Raw genomic sequence first — 26,930 nt, 5'->3', positions numbered from 1 at the left:
ACATAGGCGCGCACGCAGACACACACACACACACACACACACACGCACTCACACACTCACACACACAAGACAGGGCGAGGCGATGCCAGCAAACATCGATCCCGCTGAACAAACTGAACATTAACAAACTCCTCCTCCTCCTCCTCTCCCCGAGACCTGATGACAGGGAGAAATTTACTCCCCAGCCGCAGAGCGCCAGGCAGAGGGAGTCTATTAAAGGGACAGTGTCCCGCCGGGGAGAGGGGCTGGGGGCGGGGACCCGGCGCGCCCGCGGCTCCTCTGCCTGAGCGAGGACGTGCCCACCCGCGCGGGGACACCCCTCGGGGAGGGGGGAAGGGGGCGAGACGCGCAGGGATGCGGGAGGAAGGGGGGGGCAGGGCGATGGCCAAACTCCGTGGCTGGAAAGGAAGCCTGGGGGGCGGGCAGGTGAGCCCACCGGCAGGGCCATTAACAATACTTATGAGGAAGGTGAGAACTTAGGTCCGCTTTGGGCGGGGGAAGGGGGAGGCCACCTTATCCAGCAATGACCTCCATCCTCCAGGTCTCTTAATCTGACCAGGAAGATGTCCTCCCCACCCCCACCCCAAGTTTCATGCTCCTGCCCCTCCCACCTTCCTTCTATTCAGTGGACGGTCAGAAAAACAAAAATCTCCCATCTGCCTCCTGAATACTTTAATCACATAGTCTCTCTGTTTAAATAGCATTTATTGAGCACCTACTATGTGCTTTTTTCTGGAGACACAGCAGCCATAGAGAAAGGGAATGTCCTGACCCTCTCCCTGTTTCTATTCTGATGGGGGAGCAGAAATGTCACTCTGAGATATCCACTCTTTGCATAAATGTCACTTTCTCCCAGAGGTACCGCACTTAAAATTTTCAAACAAACACACACACACACACACACACACACACACACGCACATACACACCCACTCCCTATCCTGGTTCTCTATTTTATCTTTCTCCGCTGGGCTTATCAATAGCACATACATTATATATAGTTTTCTATTTTGTTTATTGGCCTAGTTCCTTTTTAGAATATAAGCTCTTTTGAGAAGAGCTCCTTTGTCTGCTGTTCTATCCCCAGCGATGGTAAGGGACAAGACATCTAGTAGGTATCCAATATAATATTTGTTGGATGAATGAAAAATAAGCAAGCAAATAAACAAGATAATTTCCAAGTAATGAGCTCCAAGAAGATGTTAAAATAGGGTCTGTGACGGCGTCTGAAAGAGGGAGTAGTTCTAGACTCAGTGAGGGACACGCCACTGGAACCGAAACATGGACACCGGCATGTAATCACCCGAGTCAGGTGTGGGTCAGGCACCTGCCCAGGTGCTGGGGACAGGTCCAAACAGGGACCCTCCCCTCAGGGACCTCTCCTTCCAGTGGGAGAGACAGAAAAAGGGGCAAGTGATGTGTGTTGAGGCAGGAGGCAATGAACTCGGACATGGAGGAAGGGAGGGTGGTTTTGAGGCCGAGCTTCCTGGGGAGAGTGAAGTCTAAGCTGAGGCCTAAACATGGAAGAGTCAGGCGAGAGGGGAGCTCAGAGAGCCAAATCCTTAGAATAGGAAGGCAGGCACGGCCTCATTCTTCACCGTCAGGGCTCTGGCTGTCTGTACCCTGAGGCCCTCATGAAGATGCACACTCCTAGGCCTTACCCTAGAATGAGAGGCTCTAACCATAGCCCCATCAACATTTGGGGCCTTAATTCTTTGCTGTGGAAGCCATTCTATGCAATAGAGAGAGTTTGGCCACATCCCTGGCCTCTGCCCAGTAGTAAGCCAGACCCTGCCCCCTCCTTGGGTCAACCAAGTATCTCCAGACATCGTTCAAGGTCTCTTGGGGGGAGGGCAAAATCGGCCTGCGATTTGAGGACCACTGCTCTTGACCTTCTAACTCAGAAACTTCAGGATCAGAGCTTAGGGAATCTGTGTTTTGAGCAACTAAGTGTCCTGCCCACTCTAGTTCGAGAACTTCTGCTAAAAAAAAAAGCCTTTGTTCTTTTGGAATGAGACATATGCAGTATTGCTAACTATAAAACAAACTCAACCTTAGATACTTTATAACTTAGGCGTTCCAGGTGCAGCCCTATTAGGCGGTCATTGTGATGGGGATTCACCTATGCCTAGTCCTTGCTTCCTGCCCCCCAACCACGTACCCACCACGAGGAAGGCCGGCCCAGTATAATCGGACCACCTCCCACTTCCAACCTGCCCGCCTACCAGCTTTGCCCTCACTCGTGGGGAATGACCTAGGGTGACCTGTTCCATAGATATTTTTCTGAATCGTTCTTTTGGGAGCTATAGGAAACATTCACTTTCCCCAACCTGCCAGTCACATGTTATCGTCACATTTGCAAAGTGCTGTTTCATCTTTTTTGCTATTGTTTTATCACTTCTAACATCCCCACGCGGGAGGCACAGGCTCCTTTATGCCTCTCACGTATGTGACACAAGTTGTTACCTCATCGACCCTCCATCACGCAACTGGCCTCCACCGGTGACCAACCCCATCCAACCCCAGCCTAGGCCCGAGGCGGTGCGGAGCCACAGAGGACCCTACTGCAGAGTCGACAATGTCAGCAAAAGGGCGTTAATTCTCATTAATTCTAATTTCCTCCCACACCTTTCCAGAGAGCTGTGCCAGGGACCACAGCTTCGTGAGTAAAACCCTCACTCCTGCTGGCAGGGAGACCACGGTTATAGGAACAGGATGCGCAAAGCCTGGCACGGCGGTGAGCTCGCCAGCGGAGTCCATCCTGGAGAAGCCCTGTGCCTACGGACTGGGGGTTTGAACTATATCCTATCATTTCTTGAAAGATTTTATTTAGTTATTCGAGAGAGAGCAAAAGCAAGAGAGATCTCAGAAGGAGAAGCGTTGAGCAAGAAGCCATGACCTGAGCCAGAGGCGGACACTTACCCCACTGAGCCACCCAGGTGTCCCTCCCTTTAATCATTTAATAAGCATCTAGTGTGTTAGTTAGATGTCACGCATTGTCCCAAGTACAGGAGATGCTGGGATGCCTAAGACAGGATCCCTGTCTTCAAAAAGCTTCTGTGAAAACAACATCCTAAAGATTTAGAACTGGGAGAGAAGGAATGTGGGGGCTGGACCCAGCATTCGAGAGGATCAGGAGGGAAATGGGCCAGAGTAGTTGATTTAAGGCTACAAAATCTCTCCACGCCTCTCTCTCCAGGATTCTTTTCTGAATTTTACTTGCATTCTCACATTAATTTTTTTTTTCCCTTACTGCTACTACTGAGAATATTTTGCTTAGTTATCAGCAAGGAAGATTTTGTCTACCCCAGTTGGATGCATAACACAATGGTGCCCAGATACTGTTCAGTGGCATAGACATGACATTGAAAAACATGAATCGCACAGTGAAAAGGTTATTCCCTTTCAGCTCTCTTTTAATCGGAGGATGTCTCAGTTTGGTGCTGGTGCGTCTTTCATGCCTAACAATCACTAACTTTGATTTCTCAACCAAGAAACCACAGATCTCAGGCTTAGGAGCCTGGGAAGGGCAGGAGTTATCTGGCTAGACTTTTAAAAAATGGTTTGTTTTTATTGAATTCACTCTATGGTTACCTCTCTCTTAGCAAAAGATACTGCTCTCCATTCATGGTAGCAATCTAGAGTTTGATATAATTTATGGGTTTTAAAAATAAATATAGCTGAGGAATGATAGAGGGTAAATAATGATTCGGGGAGGTGTGGAGATGGCCTCATGGGACAAAGGTGGTACAGGCATGACTAGAATTTGCAGAATACTTCACTAAACCACAGACTCTGGCACTTTTGGAAACTTCTTCCAAGGGCTGGCGGCTTAGACTAATACTATGTTTGGGTCTCTAGGGAAGTAGCATCCTCAGATCTAACCCTCAAACTCTGGGATGTGTAAAGGCATGAACTGATTGGAATGAGTCAATTGTATCTTCTAGAACACTGATTCCCACACTGGCTCAACGTCAGAATCACGTGGGGATTTTTTTTTTTTTTTCTCATGATAAAGAGACAGAGGCGCCACCCTAGAATTACTGAATTAGATCCCAGGGTGGGGCCCGAAAATCTGAAATTTTAAAAGTTCCCAGGTGATTCTGATAAGGTGCCAGGCACGGGAATCTTGCCCTTGCAAAAGCTGAATTTTGCCACAAGTGAATCAAGTTGGTAGCATTTGTTATGCACACAAGGAATTAGCCAGGGTATCTGTTCTTGGATTCGTTCAAAAGTGTGCTTATGGAACCTTCCAGTTGTACCCACAGAATCTGTGAATGCCCCATTAAAGCACATATCTATCACACTGATTAAATCTATCACACTGATTTCTGTTCTTGTTAGTCTGCCTGTCTTAGCACTGGACTCCAACCCAATGCAATTACAATCATTTGCCAAGTGCCTACCTTGAGTTTGGCACTGCCTGAATTAGTGGACGTTGGGCAGTCATTGGGAAGTTGATGGGGTTCTTGAACATAGGGGGAATATCTCCCTTGATGTAATACCTCCTGTACCAGCTTCAGGCATTGTGCACCTTCTTTTTTCCCCAGTTCTGTTTTTCTTCCTCACTCTAAACTTAAATGTCAGCTCCTTTGCCCCCATAAGCTGTCCTGTTCTTTCTCTTCTCTTCATTGCAGTTATGACCATCTGCATTTTTTTTCATTTATTTGCCTATTTATTATTGTCTTTCCTAATTAAAATGTAACTTCTACTCACCTCCATACCCCTGAATCCAGCACAGTATGGATGCTCAGTGAGAATTATGGAATGATTGAATATCTAGTTGAGCACACTTGCAAAGAAGGATGTGTGGGGGGGAAAACAGGCTCCCTGTCGGGTCTCATGAGACATGCGTATAGAGCGTTTCAGCCTGGGTGCCTCTTTTCCAAGTGATGCTCTCCTCTCTTCCCCAACTTCCCTCCCTTTCCTCTCTTTCCTTTCTCTTGTCTATTACCTCCTTCAAATCCTCCCTTAAATACTGCCTCCTTCAGGCAGCCCTCTTGGGTGGACTCCAAAATTCTCTAGTCCGTATCTTCTCAAAACAAAGAGCCATTATAGAGTATGATTCCAAATATATGAGTAGACAGACTTACACACTTACACACTTCCGAGACAGACAAGCAGAACTGATCTATGCTTGGATATCAGGGTAGGGGTTACCTTTGAAAGTGAGCACGAGGAGGCTCCTGGGTGGGCGGGTGGAGAGCGAGGGGCTTGCATTGTTTTTAACCAGGATGCCAGTTACTAAGTGTGTTCAGTCTGTGCAAATTAATTCAGCTGCATGCTTATGATTTATGCACTTCTATATATGTACATAATGCTTCAATTAAAAAAAAAACAGAGTTCTCAAACTTTGCTGTGTATCATAATCAACTGAGGTGATTTAAAAACTCAATGCCTGGGTCTTACCCTAGACTCATTACATCAGTCGGTGGGGGCAGGATCCAACCATCAGTATTTTTAAGGCCTCCAGATGATTCTAATATGCGGCCAAGTTTGAAAGCCAGTGTACCATATGATTTTGCCCTTGAGGATATAATTCATTGTCTTCCTCTTCTGTCATTTAACTCATTCGGGATATCCCTCTTCCCAGTAACTATTTTATAAAAACTTCAAGGTGGCCATCTCGGGTTATTTTCTCCCTCTCCACGACACATAGTACAGCATCATGTTGGGGTCGTGGTGGGAGAACCAGACAAGAGGAAGTACCATATGGATCATGGACAGCAATACAAAGAAAACACGGTGGCATGTGGGGATAGAGTGGAAGGGGCAGGCACAGACCTATTTTCCAGTGGGCGTGGTGGAAAGCCTTTCTGAGAAGGATGCATTGAGATGGAGATCTGGAGTCCATGAGGCAGCCTCCCGGGGGCCAGGCCTGAACTTGGAAGAGACTTCTGTGCTTCCAGACCGATATAGCAGTCTGGGTCCAGGTTTCAAGACCCGGTCGGGGAAAGGGGAGCAGAAATGATGCAGGAGAGGTGGGCATGGCCGGATCATGGGGGATATATCATGGGTCCTAATACCAAATATGAGTTTCATTCTTTGTCGGTGATACATGCTGGTTCATTCATTTACAATCCCCCAACAGCTAGTCCAGTAGAGGGGGTCTGTTCAACCAGCATGGAAGAGAGCCTCTCGTGTTCTACTTGGTGGGAATTTGCTCTCTGGAAAGAGTTAAGGTGAATGACAATAAAGTCTGGAGAAACTCAGGCATTGGCAGGCTTGCTTTTAAGAATAAATCCTCCAAAAGGTGTTGGGGTCTCTTTTCAAACACTCTTTGGATTTGGCTAGGTGTAGGATTTCGCAACAGCAATTAAGTGTTCTGTGTATTGGAGACTGGCCGATTGCTGAGCGGGCAGCTGGGGGTGCGAGAGCTGTTCCATTTAACATACATCGCATTTCTCCCTTAGAGGTGGCTACTTGCCGTTGGTGACAGTGTTTTGCTGCCGCTGGAGAATCCAGACCACGTCGCTGGCCCAGTAATCCATTGCTCGACTTGATTAACCACAGGAAGACATTAAGTGAATGTAAGGACCGGAACAGCCCGGGAAGCATGTGATGAGCAGCCTTTAAGTTCTGGGCTCTGGTATATTTTATGCCACCTCGACTGTGCGTCAAGCTCTCCTTCCTGAACTCATTAGAACTGTGTGCCCAAAGGTGCCCCTCACCTTTCAGAACCAAATAGAGAATGATATAATTCGCTCGGAGAACACCTTTCTGTCTTATCTGGAGCATGTCTTATCTATTATGATTAGGCATTAGGCATCCTATTGCCCTGAAATTTTCATGAGATTCTCCCCCTGCTTGCTAGGATTATGTCAAAGTGACTTGCCCTGGATGCTGTTTTCTCCCGTCAATAGAGCTTGTCTCCTCTCCTTAACCATTGCGGGGAGGCCAACACAGCTAAGGAACTCATGAGCTGAAAACGGTCAAATTTTTCAAGACTGTTGCAAATCCTCTTTTGAGAAGGCTTGCATGTCTTGCTTGTGGTCCCCCAAGAAGCAGACCCTGAGATAAAGATTTGAAAGTGAGCAGTTTGTTTGGGGAATGATGTTAGAAAACTCTAGTAGGAAAGCAAGAAAGTAAAAATGGTAAGGGAAGGCTACCCACACGCGGTGTGTTATTAAGGAGGTGATCACCGTGGGTGACAGAACTTAATCCTGCTAGGACATTCTGGGAGTGTAGCTTACACACTTCCGAGATACCTCTCCTCGAGTGCGAGAGAGCTGGGGTATTGATCTATCAGCGCCTGTCAGTCATCGGATGAGGGCTGTTCTTGGCTTTCACTGCAGGCAAAGAGCCTCTGGTGCTGGGCATTAACTTGGAGTATGAAGAAACGAGCAGGGCACCAGACCGGGTAGGTGTCCAGGAAGAAAGATAAGTGTAGATTTGAAATCAGACAGACCTGCACTGTTTGTTTGTTTGTTTGAGTCAGTGCATGCCTGGGAGGCAAGGGAGGAGGGGCAGCACAAGGGGGAGAGAGAGAATCTTCAAGCTGACTCCATGCCTAGAATGGAGACCAATGTGGACCTCGCTCCATCTCAGGACCCTGAGATCACGACCTGCACTGAAATCAAGAGTCGGACGTTTAAATGCTGAGTCACCGAGCCCCCCTCCCCCGAACTGCATCTTAAAAAGTATTTTCACTGCTTACCGAGACTATGATCTTGGACAAGTTATTCAGCCTCTCTGAGCTTTAGTTTTTCCATCTGTGAAATGGCGATAATTATGTATACCACTGATTCCATTAGGGGCACAGACAGGAATTTCGAGCTAATGTAAAATCCATGCACGATGCCCCGCATACAGCTAGCACTCCTACATTTTTAGCTTTTTCATTATTTTCTAAGTATTTGTTGATTGAGTATTGCTTACAGAGCGCTGTTAGATTTTACGTGAGGTCTAATCTAATCCGTTCAGAGGGACAAAAAGAATCCCAGCTCAATCCTCTACTTGTGCAAGGGCACCCGTTTATAGAAGCGGGTGAAGGAGCCTAGATCCTCATGCAGAAAGCGTGACTTTATGCTTAATGTCAAGCCCTGGGCAGCAGAGAGCTCCTGCCAGTACCCTCTTCCCTCCACAGTCCTGTCCTCTTTTCCCACTAACTTCATTAAGCACCCGCTCCAGGCCAGGCAGCAGAGAATAAAGCCCCTGTGTGGCTCTTGGGGAACCCAAGATTCTAGAGGAAAGAAAAGCAAGTTACAGTGATGATAAGAGTCACTAACGTTTAGGAAGCCCTTGGTGCTACACACTGTTCTAGGCACTTGACAATATGAGTTTATTAATCCCTTAAAACAATTCCCCGAGGTAAAGCGCTCTTGTTGTGCCCATTTTACATATGAGGAAACTGAGGCACAGGGCAGGTAGGAGACAGCACATGGGGAAGGTGGTTCAAGCCCTCCAGGTATGGCTGTAGCTCGAGTGCTCCCCCACCACGCGCCACTCAGTCTTAATGCTGTGGTCACATCACACATTGGCTAATTATCCCACGACTTTTCCCTGTTCCTATTCTGCGGCTTCAGAATCCCTGTGCTTGAGCCTGCCTATGGTCTCCTACCGAGAGTAAAAGCAGATTCCTGGGCTCCAACTCCAGAGATCCCGCTTTAGTAAGTCCGGGTGGGGTTGAGAATGTGTATTTCTAGCAAGCTCCTAGAGGGCACCGAGGCTGGGGATCCACCGATCCCACTTTTTGAGTTGCTTGGTTTCCAGCCCAGGTGTTTTTTTCTTCCCAGGGGACACGTGACAAAGTCTAGAATCAGTTCTGATTCACAGTTCAGGGGGTCGAGACTGGCATCTGGTAGGTGGAGGCCTGGGATGCTGCCAGACCCACCCCCCCCCCCACCAACCCCAGAGAGCCCAGGAAACGCCCTCGCAAACAAAAACTAACCCAGCCCCAAATGTCAAGGGGGCCAAGGTTGAGAACGCCGGGGTGGGGCACAGCCTCCCAAATGTTAACATAGCGAGGGGTCATCTGGGGATCTGGCTTGAAACACAGATTCTGATCAAGCAGGTCCAGAGTGGTCTCACGCACTCAGACAGGACCCAGGGACCATCCTTTGAGTAGCAGAACCAGACTACACCTTGCACAGGCACATGCCCTGAATCAAGGCTTGGGACACAATGAACTCCTAAGAAATAAACCCAACACCATCCCAGATTAGTTTGGAACAAAAGTCGCTCTGAGTTTAAATCATCCCTTTGAACCCCATCCCCCGCCTGCCCCCCCCTCCCCGCCCAGCCCCAGAGCAAGTTTCCCCTTAAAAACAGACCCGGAGGCAGACGAGCTCAGAGGAAGGAAACCTCCATTCCTCTCTCGGAGGCAGTTAGAGGCTGAGTCCAAACCAGGAAGGACAGAGCTTGGTCAGAAGTGCCTGGCTTCAGTCCCCAAGCATCCTCGAGCGGACTCTATTGTTGCCTGAAACCGTGGCTTCTCTCCAAGAGCCGCACACTGACGTCGGGGGCTGCCTCTGCCTGGCTTTTGCAGGTCTGCGACTGTGAGATGAGAAAGTGGCTGTTTGTAAAATGGTGGCTCTCTGGGGAAAGGGGTGCGGGAGAAAATGGACTCTCCGCGCCCAGCCCTCCCGAGATGGCACCCCGGCCCCGGTGATTAATGGCAGCATTAACAAGGTTTGGTGGAGAGGGGACCTGCAGATTTATGACTTCCTGTCTCGGCCAGCAGATGTCATTATGGCTGACAGAACAGAAGGCCTTTCAGGAGCTGGCTGGGGTGGAGCTGAGGGGAGGGGGAAAAAAATAAAATAAAATAAAAGGCAGAAGCCAAAACTCGTGTTTGCTCAGGGGCGCTGTTGTTGGTACTGTCATTGGAGGGACGCGGGGAAGGTTTACATCAAACCAAACGTCTTGTGGTAGCTCTGAGGTCCGGCTTGGAAGACTGAGGTAGAAACTCTCACAGGAAGCACCAATTCAGCTTCCCTCAGAAGAGGGCCTGTTTGTAGGTTGTACCCCCCGATGGAGCGAACACCGCGCTACATCAATGTGTGTTTTACCCTGGAATATCATTTTGGTGGGTGTTTCAATACCTTTCTTTTATAAATTCAGCTGCCTATTCTGGAGTTCTCTGGACACAGATCATTTTATCCATTTTAAGAGTTTTATCGGATGTCATTGGTATTTTAGATTTTTTTTTTTTTCTGTATCGAAAAATGGTAGAAACTTGGCATTATTATTGGCCCCCTAGCCCGTATTAATACTTACAACTGAGAACACATACTTACCGGTAATTACAGGCCACACTTCCACATTTCTTCCTACTAATCGTCCCCTGAAGCTTTGCCTTCTGTAGGCAAAGGAAGCTTTTTTTTTTTTTTTCTTTTTCCCCCTAGCTGATTCTCCTATTTAATGGACATGGGAATATATACTTTGGGTTCAGGGAATCAGTGCCCCAACTGGTGACAGATGTTGGGCTGTCTTTAGTCCTATCGACAGCAAATTGTCCCCCATCGTGGCTGCATGACTAATGTGGCTTGGAAGAAATGTGCACTCATGGAGGACTTCATGGAGGAGAAGTACAGGGTCCTCTTTGCCCCTGGCCTTCTAAAAAACTGAAAGCCCACTTCAAGCAAATATTTGATTGAGGGTCTTCTTCTATAATTAATTAATGGCTATCATCTTGTTTTGTATCTTACAGGGAACATCAGCTTTTCGGAATAGCACTGTCAATATGAGAAGAGCCACTGCCATAGCTCCTTCTGCAAAGGACATTGGTGTGTGGCAGCTGGTGATGGGCTTAACTAATCCTGGCTCTAAATTCTTTTTCTGGCTCTTCCACTCACTCTCTGGGTTATTCTGGGCAAGTCACCTCAGCTCTTTCCTTACCTGTAAAAGGTGGACGATACCAGCACCATCTTTTAGCAAATTTTTAAATGAGGATTGAATGGCGTGTTTGTGAAGTTATTAGCCACGTGTCTGGGCCAGGGTAGGAACTCAATAAATTAGCTACTGTTATAATGATTAATGTTAAAATATCTTCACTCTTTACTCTTTCACAGGTAGACACGCAGAGACATAGACTGATTCATTGGCCACCCAGAAAAGAAATCCAATAATTATAAAAAAACATTAATTGCAGCTGTCATCTATTGAATGCATGCTGAGTGCCAGACACTGTGCTAAAGGCTTTCCATGCAAAATCTGAATTTAATCCTTATGAAAACGTTTTGAGGCCAAGTAGGACCCCTGCTGTTTTATGTATCAGGAAGCTCTGATTGGATTATTTAAGACAGTGGTTCTCAAACTGTGGTAGGCATCGGAATCCCCCTAAGAGCTTGTTAAAACAGCTTTCTGGGTCCCCTCTGCAGAGCCCCTGATTCCGTAGGTCTGTGGTGGGGATCCCTTGATTTCCGCTTTACCAAGTTCCCAGGTGATGCTGCTGTTGCTGGGGACCATATCTGAGAACCCTGGGTTTCATTAGCTTGTTTAGGGTTTTACAATGAGTGACAGAATGAGTTTTCAAATTTAAAAATTTGAATTAAAAAATGCACATGAACTTAAAATTAACGAGTACCTGTGACTTCAAATTTTCTATTATCAGACTTTTTTTTTTTTTTTAAGAGAGAGAAAGAGTAAGGGGGAGTGGGGTAGAAGTGAGAAAGAGAGAGAGAATCTCTCATGCAGGACTCCATCTCACCACCCCAAGATCATGACCTGAGCCGAAATCAAGAGTCGGACGCTTAACTGACTGAGCCACCAGGAGCCCCTCCCATGATCAAACTTCTGAATGAACAGTTGGTGTTTGAATTCGTGGTGCACGACGGTTTGGATAGCTACTTGTTTGAAATGAAGATCCCCACCCATGATGTTCATGGCACAAAACGGTTCACAATACCCCAGAAGGGAAGGATTTCAGGAACACTTTTAGGAGGAGCACGACATGCTTATATCATCTCCACGTAATCACCAGGACCCTCAGCAGTCCTGCTGGGGTGCAGGGGAATGCGAGCCTGGGGCCCACTCCAGCTGGAGAATTCATTAGGAGTTCCAAGATGGAGCCACACCTAGATGCCCTCTGCGCCTAAGAGAAGTGTCTCCTCAGCCTCCGACCTGAGAGGAATCTCAAAAGACAGCCCACCTGGACATCTGAGGGTCCTCGATACATCTCCATTGAAGGTCTAAGACCTAAACTTTCCCACTGCACAGCTGAGCCTCTTCAGCCAGTCAGCCCAGGGAACCACCGATATAAGCTCCCATCTGGAGTAGAAGAGCATGTACTTTGGCTCCCGCTGTAGGGTTTGGGCACCCAGGAGAGAGACCTCCAGAAGCAGCTGCTGAAAGATGTGAATGGAGATGGAGGATGGAAGCATAGAACCAGGATAAAGCCCAAAGTCCCTTAGTGGGTAAAGGAATCCAGGCAAGCTTCATGGGTACCTTCCTCATTTAGATGCAAATGGCGTTCAAACACTCAGGCAAGATTCATAACAAGAAACATACACACGTGGGGACTCGAAGAAAATGGGTGAACTGAGGGAACAGTACTGCTGACAGAGGCAGAAGCTGGTTGTGGAGGGTTGGGAAGTCCTATGGCCATGATGCTGGGACAGAGAGAGCACACTGCGCTTCGATCAGGAGCCTGGAATTTTAGGTCTCTCTATAGAGAATGGACCCACTAAATTTTGAGGGCCCTTCCTCTTCTGACATAGGAAGATACTAATTTTTTTTTTTTATTTTTTAAAGATTTTATTTATTCATTTGACAGAGAGCGAGCACAAGTAAGGGGAGCAGCAGGCAGAGGGAGAAGCAGCTTCCCCATGGAGCAAGGTGCCCGGCGAGGGGCTCGATCTGGGATCGTTACCTGAACAGAAGGCCGATGTTTAACTGACTGAGCCACCCACGTGCCCCAGATACTATTTATTTGTAGATTCAGTCATTCATTCAGGAAATATTTGCTGAGCACTTAGAATAGAGCAATACCCTTAGAGATATGGGGGGAGGGGTGCACAGACCCAAATCCGTGCTCTCACGAACTTTATTCTCTAGAGAGAGGAGCAAGATAGAAAAGAAGAAGAAGAAAAAAAAAAAACATAACAAATTATCTAGTATCTTAGGAGGTGAAAAGAGGTATTGGAGAAAAATGCAGAAGAGAAGTGGATGTGTGTTGCCGGGTGGTTCGGTGGTGAAATGGCTTGTTTCTATCCCCACCAGTAATATCAGCATGGATAAGTACCCTTTATTTGCAAAAAAATTAAGTCAAACTGGCTGAATGACAAAAGGGAAAAATTCAATTGCACGCAAGTGAGAGGTCCAGGGGTTAACCTGTACTGCTCACTGCTGTTCTTCCTTCCAGCACCCATTCCATTTGTCATTTCTGACAGAACCCAAATTCCACGCCAGTATCTAACTCTTCCGCATGTAATTTGTGTACTTCTGGATAGCAGACCCCCAGCCCCCAAAGCCAGGGCATAAGCCAATCAGCACGTTCCATTCTCCCCTGATCACAGCGATTGGTTCTTGGGTGGGCAGACAGTCCCCTATACTGCATCTCTGAACTCCTGTGGGGCTCTTTCTTTCAAGGCACCAAGAGGGGAGAATTGTTACTGGCAGCCCTTTTGTAACCATGAGGAGGCCTGCCTTAGAGTGTAGTAGAGAGATTGGGGGGGGGGGCAAAAACCTAGGTTCTTCATGACAACATCCATCCACTGAATAACATGCTCTTGAATGAATTATTCCTGCTTCTGGACTTACAGTTAAAAGAGTCAAAAATCCCTTTACGGCTTAGAACCCTGTAAGCTGAGTTTTCTATTACTTTAAATAGAAAGAGTCCTGGGGTTAAAACATGTACTTCAGGAACACCTACATCCAAGTGCTCACCAATGACCTCACAGTTCTCCTTAGTTTTCCTTCTGTGTGAACTTCCCTCTCAGCCCGGTGCTTCCCACGTGGACCTCCAGCAACCTCAGGCCCATGTTCTTTTTTGTGGCAACCCCTGGAAAGCTGTGTACTCATTCTGGCTGAGTTACCTTGGGTCCTGCGTCCATCTCTGGACCAATCCCTGAGGTCAGGGGGATGGAATACGCTGACCCTCTCCCAGGGCCTGGGATACCACCTGCCTCACCAAAGTCTTGCTGTTTGAGAGAGTTGGTTCTTCAAAGAAAAATTAAGGAGTAGTTACCAGAAAGGGGAGGCATGGGCACTGAACAATCAGAAACTGTACAAATTCACTCTAATATTTAAGTTTCTGTTTTTTGGGCTCACTTTCCCTGTTTATAAAATGAAGAGGTTGAGATAAAGTGATAGTCCAACACATTTTTACTACAAAGGAACCCCCCCCCCACCCCTTCCCGCCCTGTTCTCCTCTGCTGCCCAGGGCGAGCACCAAATTAAATTAAACTTAAAAGATTTAGCCTGTAATCTGTCCACTTAGCCTGAATACATCCATCTACCATTTGACGCACTTTTACTGAATATCCGCCACCTTCCCATCATTCTGTCCTGGCATTGGGATTACACAAAGGAGACAGATTCCAAGACACGTGATTCACTCTGTTCAATGCCAGATAAAGGAGAAGGGTGTCTGCTCATGGTTTTCCTTCTGGGTGAGAAAGCCAGAACTACAGTAGAAGGCTTTGTGCTTCTGTCCCTTCCTCTTCTGCTTCGAATAGGGGTATGTGATGCCTGGAGAGGAAGCAAAAATTTGCAGCCAGTGGGGTGACCTGCATAGTTGCACTGGCAGGTCTGGGGGTGGGTGTGTGTGTGCAGGAGGGCAGTCATGGTGTGGGGCCTTGAGGGTTTGCAGCCTCCTGGGGCCCCTACATCAAACCCAGACTTTATGCATCCAGGGTTCTTGTTAGGTAAGATCATTCACACCTTCCTTGTTGAAGCCAGAATTAAGAGTGTTCTGTTACTTGCAGTTCCATGCATTCCTAATTGACAGATGCAACAGGTGCCTCAATTATGGTACAAAAATGTCCAGTGAAGTGATAAGGACCAGTGTCACCTGTGTCCTGGAGAAGAAGTATGGAGTTTCTATGGGGCAACTGATCAGGTTAAGGCTGCCCCGCCCCCAGGGACGATATGGAGATGAGTGGGCGTGGCCGGGTGCCAACAAAACTTTATTTACAAAAACAGGCAGCTGATTCCATTAGCCTGAGGGCCTTACTTCACTTGTTGACTCTGGAATTTGACATCCGGACTGAGTATGCAGTAAAAACGGGCCATCCAAAGTAGTTTGTAATATGCCTATTAAAATATGGAAAATTTCTCAAAATTCTCCTTTCCAGATTTCCCCGTCTTTCCCCAGGTCTTGAAGCTCACACATTCTGTGAGTCAGCGATTCCTCTCCAAAGTCTTCCTTTCCTCCCACAAATGGGAACTCAGGGGCGGGTCCCCTGGACAGCTGCCCTGGGGCCTAATCTATAAGGAGCTTAATGGGAGAAGTTGGGAAAATAAACATCTGCCTTTCTCTGACGAGAAAATAGACCATGGTGCAGTGAGGCAGGCAAATACACCAAAAAATGCAACATTTGTGAGCCCTGTAATATTTTTTGGTGAGGATTTTTGTAACTAACCTACCCTGCGTTTGTAGTCAGCTCAAAGATGGCAGTTGAGGTTAGCAGAAATTCCAGAACCACGTAATGTGTGGTGTGCTGTGATTTACAAGGGATGTGATTTATATTGTGAATATTAAACCTTTTAATATACCTCCCAAGAAGTCGCTTGGTTCACAGAAGTCACAAAAGAATGCCAAAGAGAAACTAAAACTGCAGAGAAGTTGGATATATTTCTTTTCAAAGAATAGTAACTCTGATTCAAACTAATGCAAGTAAATTGTAAGTAATTCTGATCCTGAAAAAAAAAATCCTTAAAGAAAATCAGATCATCTCCACCCTCACTAACCATATCTTGGATTTTTAAAGAGCATGGGATTGAAAAGTCATTGGATTATTGTTCCGTGTGGCTCTTATTATATTAAGGCCCTTAAGCTCAGGAACCAATATAAAATGCATCAGCTCTAGGGAACAGGGAGTGGTGAAGACTGAGGCCTATGGGAGAGTTTATGCTCTATCTAGAGGAGGCAACCTCTCTTCAAACCCTATATATGATTCCAGTCTATTGTTTTCCATCTTAGGAAGTATCTCTAGGTCTTTAGAAAATAATAATTAAAACTTTCATGTAGCAAGTTTCCTATTTTACAAATTCTATGCAAACCAAGTAAACCTGTGGCTCAGTCATGCTTTTTTTTTTTTTTTCAGTCATGCTTTTGATTTCAGTCTCTCTCTCTCTCTTTCTCTCTCTCTCTCTCTCTCTCTCTCTCACACACACACACACACACACACACACACACACACACATATTCCCTATTCCAGACAAAAGCCACACACTCCTTCAACCACCACTGTATTCAGAAGATGCCAGGCAATGGTGAAGTTGAGCTGTACATCTTAACTGATCAGACTTTTCCACCCTCCCTTTCCCAGACAAGGTGAATTGTTGTAGAACCTGGCATCTCTTCCCATATCTCACGCTATGGATCTATTAGTGTCGCTATTTATGGAGAGGAGAGAAGAGAGTGATAATTTATACATACATTTGTTTTGTAAAAATTACACTCCTCGCTTCTGATTGGCTGAGTCCCCCAGAATATCACTTCTCTGTGATAGATAATGTGGCTGGAAGGGGAAATGCTAAATTGTTTAAGAATTTCAAATTTTTGCGTTGCTGCTGTAGCGAACTGTGTCATCTACTGAGCCTGCAGTTTTTCCCCCTTCCCAAAATGTCACAAAAGGAAAAGTGATCACAACAATTTACACATGCCAAACACGTTCGCCCAATCTACAACACAGAAAGAATCCTGATAGAACCACCACCCTGTAAAGAAACATTGTATTTGATCTGATGTTAATACTGAAACGTTGCCTATTGAAACCTTTTGTTTAGGCAGGAAACAAAGCTGCTATGAAGGAGAGTGGTGATGATAATCCCGCTCAAGACATTTAAAAAGTTGGGAATTCTGAGGCACTTGGGGAAGAAAACAAGATGCATTTACTCATGCTGAAGAAATGTTACTGCATTTAGCGTAAAAAATGCGTCCAAGATGATAATGAGTAAAGTAAGATTGCCAATTTAGGTGCAATTCGACATTGAGCGCCTATGTGCTTCAGGAAGATGCTTTGGGGCATTAAATTGCTAAACAAAGGGGAGCCTGGGTGGTGCAGTCAGCTGAGTGTCGGACTCTCAGTTTCCACTCAGGTCCTGATCTTGGAGTCATGAGATCGAGCCCTGCTCTGGGCTCTACACTCAGCAGCGAGTTGGCTCAAGATTTTCTCTCACCCTCTCCCTCTCCCTCCATCCCTCCCCCTGCTCATGTACACAGGCTCTCTCTCTCTCTCTTTCTCTCTCCTAAATAAATAAATACATACATAAAATCTTTAAACTGTTAAAGCACCTGAATTGTTTGGCATAGCGGACCCTGGTTATCCTGGCTGTCTAACTTTGGTTTGTCTTTCTCTTTCGGATCAGATCTTTCGGATCACACCGCTTGGAGTTTGTCCCCCGTGATCAGCCATGCTGGTTTTGTAGACGGACCCTTGTCCCAGCTTACCAGGCAGACCCTGACCAGCTAAACCCAATAATCCGATTCCACCCCATGCCATCTACCCTACTGGCCACCATGATTTGGTCCATGATGACAAAAACCCAGTCTGAACCAATGAAACCTGTGGAGAAGTTTTCCAGGGCCTCTCGGAAAAAAAAGTATGGGTCTCTTCTCCTTGAGAGTCACTCCTTCTATCGTCTGCATGGTGTGAAGATATAAAGATATGAACAGCTTCTTTACTACTAAAGTGGACCTTGGAACTGCCAATGGGAACATAACTGAGGCTTGAAAAAGTAGAAGGCAGAAAGGAAATGTGGAGAGGAACAAAGCTGGTCCTTGAGGACACTGGATCAAACTGTACCTGAAGCTAGTCCTGTCCCTGGCCTTTTCAGTGATGCAAGTTTACACAGGACATCATTCTTCAAACCAGTTTGAGTTGAATTTGCTGTCATTTTCAGTGGAAAATGTTTTAACACAAATTTTGGTTTTGTCAAATTGATGATGACATGTTAATACCCTTTCAATGAGTTATACTGGGAGAATGGGGTCATATTGTGGGTTTCTGCTTCACTATTTTGTTTAGTGTGTTGTTCTCAAATGACTACCTCACCTTCTTAAATGATTTTCCTACTAGTCTCCTTGTCCACACTTCACAGGACACATCAAGTACCACCTTCCTTATGAATTAATTACTGAGCAGGAATTATGAACACTGGTCTTTTAGCTCTGTTGAGACTGTCCCAAGTAGTGGTTAAGAACATATGTGTTACACTACACAGACACTATTTTGAACTCTGGCTCTATAATTCACTAGCTATGTGACTTTGGACAATTTACTTAAACTCCTTAGGACACTTTGCCCAACCTATAAAAATACTGTTAATAATAGCATCTTGTCTGAGACAATTTTTGTGAAGATGAAATGAGATAATTCATGCACAACATTTATCTTGGTGCTTGACACAGAATAAATGCTCCATAAATGTTGCTGCTGTGGTTATTAGTGTTATTACACTTATCAAGAAGTCTACCATATTGAAAGAGCACAATAAATCTAATCTTCAGTTATTAGCCCAATAAATATTTGCTATATGACTTGTTTAAAAATTGATGAATGGATAGTTGAGTGAATACATGAGTAAATTAAAACATGAATGAATGAATGAATGAATGAGTGGGAGCTGGAAACTGAGAGGCGAGACCATAAGTAGCTGGGCTGGGCCAGGGGATAAACAGGAGGACAGAATAGAAAGCCACCCTGTGCTTTATGAGAATGTCCTTCCCATGATCTGTGTCCCCATCACGTGGAATGTTCTGCAATGCTGCTCCTTCATACTCTCATTACTACAGGTCATCTGTCAGGAGTGTTTTGATGGGCAGCTTTACAGATAGCCATAAAGCAGCGCTTATGGCCAAAGTCATCATACTTCGTTGAGCTCTGTGCTTAAAGAATGTCCATGTCATTTTCCCTTTCTCCTCTGGGTCCTAGTCACTCTGTGCACAGATGGAATCTAGCGTAGAAAGCTTAATTCCTTCTAATGGCTGCCCATGGACTCTGAGGTAAAATTCAAAAGACCTCAAGACCCAAAAGGCTAGTACGAAGAAGTAGGATAATGTGGACATTTAATGAGTACTTTGTTTAGTCCAGACCTAAGACTTGCCAGGCTAAGTTGGCTCACCACTTTGAATGGACGACCCCATCCAAACTTCACAAGTGTCTGTGGTGGCTACACTCATTAGCTCAGCTTTGCTGAGGAAGAGACAGAGACCCATCCAGGTTTTGTTACTTACTCAATTTCATAGAACTAGGGTATGGCACTGCCAAGATTTCACCCCAGCCAGTCCTTACCTAGAAACTCTGCTCAGAGGGCTTTAGGCTTTATTTTTCTCCACTGTGTGTTATCTCCTACATGGTTTGAAGCAAATACAATTGTCCCTCTGCTTCCTTTAGAGCCCTCAAAAATGAACTCTATAGAAGTGATTTCTTGAAATAAAGTTCTTCAAGTGTGGTGACACTGGAGGCACATTGAGATGATTTTGAGTTCATATTTATAGAGTTTTTTTTTAAAGAGGGTTTTTTTTTTTTTAATTTCTCTTCTTATTCCACTGACTGTCAGTAGTCAATAGACCAATACTTGGGCACTCGTTTCGACCTGGAATTCAAGGGAACCCGTAGCATCCTCAGTGCTAGGCATCTGAAGGACCCATCTGGTTCTCACAGCCAGTTCTGGCCAGGCTGGCTTTAGCTGGAATGCTGTTTTAGACACACTTTCCTCCCAAGTTGGCCAAGGAGCTACGTAATTTGCAGGGTCCCAGCCCCCAGTTCCATGGAGCAGATTTAGGGGAGGAATTTGGAGCTGAGAAACAATAGCTTAATAACTAGCACACTGGCGACTCACAGAAGTTCTCTTAACTCTGGGAATGGGCTGCGGTCCACAGGGACAGGTCCTTGGCAGTCACACTGGTATTATGTGGATTTGTCCTCTACTGGACTGAGCAAGAACACCTGACTCAAAGGGGCCAATCACATTCTATCTGCCAGGATCTGGCACTGAGAGACAGCAAGTTTCTGTCACAGAACCTGAATCATGTAACATCTGGGGCGGCCATATTCCACCAGCAGCTGTAGCACAGAAGAAACTTGTCTTTCATGATTACAGTCTGGAGTAAAGAAAGGAAAGTAGAAATGAAAGGAAAAGAGAGTGAGAAAGCAAGAAAATATACCTAGGTGACTTTCTAGTTCCTCAATCCAGTCTGAGAATCAGCTATATCCTAGTCTTTTGAGTTCTCTGAGATACCCCCTTCCCTTGTAAAAAATAAATGGGCATTTTGCATCAGTTAAATAAATTGGTTTCTGTTACTTACATCCTAAAAGCACAGATTAATAAGAAAACCAAATCTTTTTATGGCTCAGAGCAGTTTCAAATCCTTTTTGAGACAATGTAGCTTATAAAAAACATAAATAATGCTATGGTCAGAAAGATGGTTGGCCAACTTCCTTGAAAAACGGCAAGAAATAAACAGAGCTGTTTATTCAGTGTTTTTCGTGATGAGTGACAATAAACATTTCTAAATTATCTCTCAGCTTCTAATTTCTTTAAAAAAATTTATTACAACTTATAATTGTTAACTTTAGGAAAAATAATGGTAGTGGTCAAGCCAGTTGGAGGAGGAAGAAGGTTAGAAATCACCAGAGAAACTAACTGTAATTCAAGAAGAAAAATGTTGATTTTTATGGGAGTAAGACACACTTCCAGCAAATGCCTCACCTTCTACAGGATAATAAAGCTACTTCTCAAGGAGCCATACCCAGCAGCCCAAGAAGGGTAAGTATGGAAGGTGGGAAGGAGAGGGAGTTCTGTGGTTATTAGAGAGTGAGAAACCAAACTCGAATGAGCTTGACAAAAGAGGAAAAGTCATGGCTAGCACAAGCTTTGGGCATGGCTGGACCTAGATACTAGAATGATACCACTAGTGATCATTCTTTGCACCACTTGGTCTCTCTCCCTTTTGCCTGTGCTGGCTTCATTCTCAAGCAGATTTTTTTTTTTTTTCATTGAGGATTGCCAGATTTAGCAAAAAAAAAAAAAAAAAAAAAAAAAAAAAAAAAAAAAAAAAAAAAAAAAATAGGACACCATCAAATATAGATAAATTTGAACTTCAGATAAACAACAAATAATACTTCCTTAGTTTGAGTATATCCCATGCAATATCGGGGACACACTGATACTATAAAGTTATTAGTTTATTTGAAATTCTAATTGAATGGGGTATCCTGTATTTTATCTGGCAACCCACTCTCATGAGATGAGAAAGATGGCTGCCAGCACGTCTAGACTTATGATTTACTAATGTAGCAGCCTCAGGGAAAAGGGGGTTTCTTTTAAAAAATTGTAATACATATAAGTCCTAGGATTGTGTCCCATGGGAACAGTTTGGTCGCGTGGCACATCTATGAACCAATTTCTGTGGCTTAGGACTTGGAGTCCTCGGATAGGTCAGCCACCGCCTGTGGCGTGACAGTGAACGTGTGGCAAAATAATATTTATCCATGGGAAAAAAAATTATGAAGACTTATAGATAGCTTATACGTGAGACATAGAAATAAACTCAGTTCAGCTGCTGGCTTCACAGAGGCAAGAGGGGAGCCCAAAAGCCTCTTCGGAATTCTCCAGACAGCGTAATCATGGGTGAGTTTGGACCGGAATACCTACCTCCCACCTCCTCACCACCCGGAGCCCTCCCCATCCGTCCCTGTGGCCATCATCATTCTAATAGCCACTGGATAAATCAATTAGCGCTTATGAGGGTGCCCCCTCTCTCTTCTCTGTACACAAAATGAACAGGTAAAAAGGAAACGCTTGTCAAAACAAGTCTCTATTTGGTTCTCTTCATCTATGGGACAATTTCTGCAACGTGTCAATCACTTTGTTGCAAAATAGCCCCTCCAACACCCCATCCACATTTCCCGATGACACCAGCCTGTCAGTCTCTCACTAAATCAAAGCCAAATTTCATACCCAGCGAAGACCAGTTTGTCAATCATGTTTCCTGCCACACATCCACCGGAATCACCTGACAGCTCCAACTTTCTCCTCTCAAAGGGAGGGAGTCTTAGTTAAGCTTGTTTGTCTCTCCTAATTGAGTTCCTTTCAGGACTGGTAGCTTAGCAACTAATAAGTTATTTTCTGAGACAACTGGCCTAATTTTCATAGCTTCCTTGACCATTGCTACTTGTGAGAAAACTGTTTCCCCTCAAGTGGCTAAACAGCAGATGTAAGATTTATTTAATACCTAATTGTTCTATTGTTTCTAATTATAAGCACTCTCCTCCTGTTTAAAAGTAAACACAGGATATGTTGTCAAATAGACATAATTTTAAATGATCATAAACTGTCTGGAATTTTGTCCTGAAATCTCAAATTCTCCATTACTGGTAGCACTAAATATTAGAAAAAGGGTCAAGAAAATAAATGCCCAGCGCTTACTGGGTTGTAAATTATTCACAGGCACCTGCTATGAGCGAGTCTCTATGAAGCTATGCACAGAATATAACCAGTGTTTTTGTCTCGAAGAAGTTAGTTGGGAGAGAGAGATGGCAACAAGTGCTAAATCCATTTCATGAGAATAAGAAGTATAAATATGAGAGAACAGGGGGCAATGATAATTCTAAAAAGGTATTACAGTATAGTCATGATCGGTATAGGAGGCCTTGTCATTTCTTTGATGGTCCGGCTCCTAATTTCCCTTCCTCCCCTTGGTGGACTCCTCCATCGCATGTAGAGTGTGGCAGAGATCATGCCCTCACTTCCCATATGGAAGCTAAGGGGTTAGAACGTTGCTCTAACAACCCTCCAGCAGCTACAAGATTGAAGTTTGGCCAATCGGATGTGCTCGCCCTGCATTTTCCATCTAGGGCTGTGGGAGCGTTGGGAATGGCTCAAAGGAGCTCTCTGATGTCCGCGGGCAGTGATGTCAGCAGCAAAAGGCACTGGTGGTGCTATCGTGGGTGGATTGTTCCTGCTAAGAGAAAAATGTTCAGAATCTTTCCTCCTGGCTCTTCCGGAGTTGCCATGGTTCTGACGGGGTCCTGCAACCACTTGGCCGATTTGGGTCTCCCCAGTATACTTCAAATAAATTTATTTTTAAAATCTGAGACATTTCAGAATTGGTTTCTGTTGTGTGCAGCCTCTAAGCCTGAAGTTTTTAATTGGCTTAGGCATGCGATAAAAGGGTTCTCTGCCCAGTAAGGGCTGTAGCAATTTGGGAAGACTCCCTAGAGAAGAAGGACAGTACCTCCACTTCACATCAGGAGAGAGCGAGGGAGCAGCTGTTTCGCACTGAACCACTGGGAGAGAGAAGCAGGAAAAGTCAAGGATGCTAAAAACAAATTTTAAATTGATTTTTTAAAAAGGGGGGCTTTGTTTATCTTCTTCATCATTTTATCTTGACAGTGACTGGCAAATAATAGCATTTGTTAAAAGTGCTGAATGAAGAAATAAATGACAATAAGAAAAGAATGTCTAGATGAATTTGGCTACACTGGAAATGCCTAGGAGGTCGGTAAAAAGTGAGGCTCTACCATTATTAGCTTGGGGATTATTGTAAGGAACCTAAAAATTCACAGCAACTCTTTCTAATTTTTATATCAATTTTCAGCTATTATAATGTAGCACATACCCAATTATGCATAAAGTGTTAAATCAGAGCACTCCAGAATTCTGCAGAGACAAGGAATATATCCAGTATAGCAGTGGATGAGTCATCATTCTTGTGGTCTTGCCCAATGGAAGACAGTCTCAATCTGGAAATTTCTTTTTACTAAAAGATGACTATAAAGCTCCCTTTGACTACCTTAGGAGAGCCAATTCAGCAGAGAGAAAGCGTTCATGGAGAGAGAGAGAGAGAAATATGCTCGCTTTCCCCCAGAAACAGAGAGAGAAGCCATTCATGTGCAAGCAGGAGCTGGCAGTAGGCATTTTGCAGAGCATGTCTTGGGATGATTGTTTCTTCAGTTGCACAGGCTTTCTGGGCTTGCATTTAAGGTGTGTCCTTCAAGCAATCACAGTCAGGGAGTTCCCTGATATTAGTAATTGGTCTTCTGATAGTTTCATGCAGATTGCTCTGGCGTGGGAGCAGGAGGACTGGAGAATGGAGAATTTAAGCCAAAGAACGAGATAATTCCATTCCAGTTGGATAGTGGTTTGACCCATTTCTTAGTGGGGATGAATTGAAAGGGACTATCAGAACCTGAACTCTACGTTGTTCGTGGTGTGGCCAACTCTTATGACATCATTTACTCTGTATGAGGCTTTGTTCTAAAAGCTTCCCCTGCATCGCCTCAATTAAATCCTTGTAACAACTTGCAAAGGTAGGTGTTGAAAGGGAAGTATTGATCAGCGGAGAAATCTATTGTTTTAGAGAGGATATTAGGTCTTATTAGCAAAAGTGGAATGTCTGAAGTCACTAAGCCCTTGTGGAGAGAAAGACAAAACAAGGGGGAGAAACTCTACAAGATTTACATTCCAGTGATTGCAAAATGGTTTGAGCCAAGGAAAAAGTATGACAGAATGGAGCCAGAGTTCAAGTAAGGTTGCACTCCCTTGCTCCACTTTCAATATCATTGCCACAGGACTCCTTCCTTGGGTTAATGACATTGCAGTAAGAAACACACACGCGCGCGCACACACACACACACACGAAGAAAACAGCAGTAAGAGACAGAGCCACACCTGCTCGTGTTATTTCCTCATTGGGCAAAGGCCCACAGGTGTCTGGCAAGGTTTTGTGCAAGTGAAAATAGGATGACGTCACAAAGAAAATAATCGTAGTTACGAAAACTCGGAGTGGTGTGCTCAAGAAAGCTTCTTCATCACAGAGCTGTGGTTTTCCCTGCTGACTCTAATTCAGGCTAGTGCTGGTCACAAAACCAAGTTGTGGGACCTGTTCTTCCTGTTGGACCCAGGAGTGAGTGATGTTGAACACTTGCTCCCTTGGTGCTTGTGGATAGGATAGATTACGAGCATCGGATATAGTCAAATTGATTGTTTAGATTTCTTCCCCTAAAGAGCATGATTGGGATGTAGGCAGAACTTACAAGAAGGGGAGTCAAGAGGAGATATTATTAATCTCCGTTTACAGATGAGGAAAATAAGGCTCGAAAGGCTCAGTAATCCCCCAATACACAGATAGTAAGTGGAGCCAAGATTTGAAATCAGATCAGTCGGATTCCACGGCCCAAGGTCTTTTCTGCTGCAGTGTATGCAAATTCCCTCTGAATGGGAACGCGTCTCGTGTGCCACAGGTGCAAGAAGCAAAGTAATTTTATGTGATACATAATTCTGGATATAAAAATACACATTCTTCCCCATTCTCCCCTCCCCCCCGTTTAGGACAATGCAATGCTTGGGTATCAGCAGAGAACATGGTTGTCCACTTTGAGACCACATTTCCCGGCTTCCCTGGTAGCTTGGTTGTGGTGGGCGTGTGAGTGAATTCTGGCCAAGAGGCTATGAACAGAAGTGATGTGCTACTTTTCCCCCAACAACCACCCTCAAAAAAGAATTGGATGTGATTTTCCCTTGCCTCTTTCTCCTTTCCTAATGGTTGTAGATGGACAAGCCAGAGATCGATGCCATTAATAAGTATTGTGAGAGACAGAAATGTACTTCTATTATGAAAAACCACTATGATTTTGGGTCTTCTTGTTACAGCAGCTTAGGCAACATCCTAACTTATAGATGATATGATGTCTCCCCAAGCATTTTAACATTTCCTTGTGAGGAACTATAGGTTCCTATCAAAGGTCATTTAATACTTTCTATAGTTTGATGTAAATATATATGCATATATTAAATATAGTAATATTTAAGTGAAGGGTTTAGACATTTCTATATAATTTCTACTTTATTCTCTATTCCTCATGCTGTTTTTAAGGAGATTAGAATTCTAGACTACATATATTACTCCAAATCATTCAGAAATACTGACTTATCTTTGTCCTGGCTAGATCTAAGAGACCAGGGTTCAGCAAACTACACCTACAAACATGGGTCTAAAAAAAACAAGGGTCAGCAAACATATCTGGCCCACCACCCATCTTTGTAAATAAAGTTTTATTGAAACACAGCCATGCCCATTTGTTCACATACTGTCTGTGGCTGTTTTTTGCTCTGAGGGCAGAATGGAGTAGTTGCTCCAGAGGTGGTACGGTCCACAAAGACTAAACCATATACTCTCCCGCCCTCTCCAGAAAAAGTGTTCTGACCCTTGTAATAGATGACGATAACCAGGAAGGTGTTGTTTATAGTGGCCAGTCCAGGTAAACGGAGGCGTTTTCCGGGTAAGCCGAAAGCCTGGATGCTTTGCCATCTAGCTACGATGCACGTTTCCACAGTACTTAAAGATGGGTTGCTTCAACGTGAAAATGTATTAAGAGTTTTCGTCAGTGGGCCGTCTCTCTTCACTGTTTTCCCTTCGTAAAGTATCTTGTGGAAGAATTTGTTATTGTTGACCTCGTATGAACCAAGAAAGGGGCAGACGCGAGCCCAGATGTAATACCACATGGGCCCCGTTGTCCTGTCCTTCTCGGGCGTGACTGTGGGCACTGGGATTTCGGGGAGAAGAGCCCAGCGGGTTTCATGTCGCTGCCTCAATCTTTGCGTCTTGCATCTGTGGCTTGAAGGACCTGAGCCACGATGACATGGGATTCTGCAGAGTCTGCGAGTGTGAAGGGGGTTCGTGACTTCAAACTGCTTTCTTCAGTCGGCACAGATTGGAGTGTGTGAAGCGAGGCGGGAGCAGAAGGGACAGGGGCCCCAGGCTCGGGGCCTGCGGGACAGGGAGACACGGCGTGGGGAACTCCCCATCGCCTTGGCACC

The 26,930-nt window shown here is 45.0% G+C and overlaps 1 protein-coding gene and 1 long non-coding RNA gene across 2 annotated transcripts in view; one reads left to right on the top strand and one right to left on the bottom strand.

The window, feature by feature from the left end:
- The window catches only part of LOC309871695, a 12,910-nt gene extending 6,201 nt beyond the window's left edge, over positions 1 to 6,709 (top strand). Inside the window, exon 4 of the long non-coding RNA XR_014315445.1 lies at positions 6,413 to 6,709. This is a non-coding gene — a long non-coding RNA (uncharacterized lncRNA). The remainder of the gene's footprint in view (positions 1 to 6,412) is intronic.
- The window catches only part of TSHZ2 (teashirt zinc finger homeobox 2), a 439,239-nt gene extending 432,206 nt beyond the window's left edge, over positions 1 to 7,033 (bottom strand). Inside the window, exon 1 of the mRNA XM_082744953.1 lies at positions 6,395 to 7,033. The gene's annotated coding sequence lies outside the window, so the exon portion shown is untranslated. The remainder of the gene's footprint in view (positions 1 to 6,394) is intronic.
- Between the last annotated feature and the right edge of the window lie 19,897 nt (positions 7,034 to 26,930).

This window comes from Mustela nivalis (assembly GCF_964662115.1).
Source record: "Mustela nivalis genome assembly, chromosome: 8".
NCBI lineage: Eukaryota > Metazoa > Chordata > Mammalia > Carnivora > Mustelidae > Mustela > Mustela nivalis.
Note: the sequence above shows the minus strand (reverse complement) of the source record. Positions and strands in the feature narration are given on the sequence as shown.